Source organism: Desmodus rotundus, chromosome 13 (genome assembly GCF_022682495.2).
Source record: "Desmodus rotundus isolate HL8 chromosome 13, HLdesRot8A.1, whole genome shotgun sequence".
NCBI classification, from domain to species: Eukaryota; Metazoa; Chordata; class Mammalia; order Chiroptera; family Phyllostomidae; genus Desmodus; species Desmodus rotundus.
The window spans coordinates 31211503-31214853 of NC_071399.1; the positions used below are offsets into that span (position 1 = coordinate 31211503).

Sequence of the window (3351 nt, forward strand, 5' to 3'; positions counted from 1 at the left end):
GGGCAGAGATCCACAAAGCCCAGAAAGAGAGAATATTTACTGTCTGGTCATTTACAAAAAATGTTTTCTGACCCCTGCTATGCAGTTAGCAAACAACAAGGGGGATTTTTACAAATATAATGTGGAGTGAAAAAAGCTAGACTTGAGAGTACATGGCGTATAATCCAAGAAGAATTGGTTTGTGGTGAGGTAAGTCAGCAGGACGATGATCTCCATATAGGGTGAGTAGGTGTCCTGTGTGAGGGAGGTTTCTGGTGCCGGCGATGATCTACTTCTTGATCTAGATTCTAGATACATGGATGTGTTCTCCAGAATTCACTGGGTGCTTAACATTTTTGCTTTTTTCTGCATTCATGTCACACTTTAGCCTAAAGTTTACTTTACAATAGAAAAGGAGGCTAGGAAGAATAAAAGAGTGATTAGAAAGAGAAATAGAAATAGAGAACAGAGATGTATTCCAATAAGAATCAGAAGACAGTGGAGCTATCTGTGGGTTCCTGGGCCCCAGGTGGAATGAACCAGGAGAGGGGCCAGGAGAGATCTTGCAGGTCTGATTAGGCCCTTTGCAGACACTAACTAGTTTAATCATGAGTATCTCCCTAGCGGAGCTAGGAATACCATCTTTGTCTGATAAAAATGGATACTACAGCTGAGAAAGATCCAGCATCCTGTCTAATGATTCTCAATTTATGTGAAGAGAATATATTTTAATCCAAGAGGAAACTATGGCTTGTTTACCCTCTTCTGAAAGAGGAGACAGGTGATGTGGAAGAAATGACCAAGATTCCTTCAATGACTGCCAGGGATGGCCAAGATCCTAGAATGGCTTTGTCACTCTTTGAGGTGGGGAGGCCTGGAGGTCCCAGGGACATTTTAACAAGAGACCCTATTTGCATCCAAATGACTGTATCACTATTTGGTGGTCTTAACTCAAGAGGCTCTGATGTATATACAGTTTTTCATTTCTTCCACATAAGGTGCAGATATTGTTCCATACTTGAGGTAAGAAGCTCTATCCATATGTAAACTATAGAACCATTTTAACATACTATAATGTGAAGATGAGTTTTCAGTAAAATATAATATGCTGGAAATTGGTGGCTTGTACATATTTTTGAATTATTCTTGACTATCATGAAAAAATGAAAAAGCAAGACAACTTTTTCTCTCTTGAAATGGCATACAGTCTCCAAGATTTCTTTTCACAATCACACCTATGTGGGCCTGAATGAAATGTTAATTCAGATTTAGCTTAGAGGAAAATTCAAATGGTTGAATTGAATTTTGTATAATAAAGACAAAATGAACAAATAAACATCAAACTACATGATTTCAGTGTACAGGTGAGTATAAAGTGAATATTTGTGTTTATTTCTTGTACTTTGCACATGTGTGGTCTTTTTGGGTGTGGAATTTGGGTGGAGGTTTGGTACAAATTCCTGGTCAGAATCTGTACATTAAGAAAGTCACCTTGTTCTCTGACTTTCCTTGTTGTCTCTGCTGATGATCTTGTCAGCCTCCAGCCCACTCTCGACTGAGCATCAAGCCTTCAATTAAGTTGCAGAGTTCTGATGGAGAGATATTTGAAGTTGAATTTGAAATTGCCAAACAATCTGTGACTGTCAAGACCATGTTAGAAGATTTGGGAATGGAAGGTGAAGGCAATGATGACCCAGTTCCTCTACCAAATGTTAATGCAGCAATATTAAAAACAGGTCACTCGGTGGTGCACCCACCACAAGGATGACCCTCCTCCTCCTGAGGGTGATGAGAACAAAGAAAAGAAACTGATGATATCCCTGTATGGGACCAAGAGTTCCTCAAATTCCACCAAGGAACATTTTTTGAACTTATTCTGGCTGCAAACTATTTAGACATCAAAGATTTGCTTGATGTTATGTGCAAGACTCTTGCCAATATGGTCAAGGGGAAGACTCCTGAAGAGATTTGCAAGAACTTCAACATCGAAACCAACTTTACCAAAGAAAAGGAAGCCCAGGTAGGCAAAGAGAACCAGTGGTGCTAAGAGAAGTGAAATGTTGTGCCTGACACTGTAGCACTGTAAGGATTGTTCCAAATACTAGGTGCACTGCTCTGTTTTGAATTGTTAATATTAGACAAACAGTAGACAATGCAGCAGCAAATCAACTGTATTAGCAGAGTATTGTCTCATTGCATGTGCAGTTTGGGTACAGACTCCAAACTTATGGCTGAGTTTCTTCCAGTATGATTGAAAAATTTATTTCCCCTTTGCTTTGAATAAAAATGAATTGTCAGCTCTCTATGGTTAAAAAAAAAATTCACTCCAGAAGGACAGTTAGAGAAGCTTTGGACATTCAAGCACTTGTATAAATTATGCATACATCCTCATTGCAGAAACTGGCGATGTGTGTGCCAGCCAGTTCCAGACCAATGGAGACCTGCTCAGACGCTGGCTTTAAGTTCCTTAACTTATTAAAAAACAACAATGACCTCCCCCAACTGCAAAAAAAAAAAAAAACACACCCTTATCCTCTTTATTTACTTCTCAGCAGTTGAAAATGGTGTCCTGTAACCACATGTTAAGATGCAGAGATGTCACATGAGTTATACTTCCCAACTATAATCTAGTTACCTTTTTACCATTGACAAAGAAACACTATGTCTATTTATTGCAATACCTTCAGGAGTCTTCATTCACTTCTCTAAAAATGTGAAAGTGGAAGGAATAGAAATTAACTTATTTGGTTTAAATATAAAACTTTAACTTTTCATCAGTTTTCCTATGTGATTGATAAAGCAAAACCAAAGTGTTACTTCCTTCCTCTGGAAAAATTATGTATTTATAGAAGGAGACATTTCCAGTCACTTTTCAAGACAGATGCAAGAACCAAGCTAGGAAATGGCATTAGGCTATTGGGACTGGCTCATCTGGAGACAGATAATCCTGTCTGTGCCTCTGAGAGTATTGATGCTTGCCACACGTCTTACTCAGGCCAGTTGGAAAGACTAGTAAAGGTGTGTATCTATTATTGTTGAAGGGAGTCCACCTATTGAGTATAAAAGGAAAGACCTTTTCTTTGATCGCAAGTAGGTCATTACAACAATCCAAACTCTGGTGACGAGTGAGTCGCAAATTACTGTTTCCAGACATGATTATCCAGGAAGTGACCTCTGAAAGGTGCCAGAACCATCCAAAATCAATAAACTGATGGCAGAAATGCCACACATTTTTATTTATATTTGACATATCAATGATAAAAGTACTATGCTGGTAAGAGAGATCTGTAGATATCACACATTTAGGCATACAAGCCAACTTATTCTAACATTGAAAGATGACACTATGAACACCAATTAATTCATGGGTAC

General features: G+C 38.5%; 1 pseudogene; it reads left to right on the forward strand.

Moving 5' to 3' along the window:
• Positions 1–450: 450 nt before the first annotated feature.
• Positions 451–2035, forward strand: LOC112321452 (S-phase kinase-associated protein 1 pseudogene; annotated as a pseudogene).
• Positions 2036–3351: the final 1316 nt, after the last annotated feature.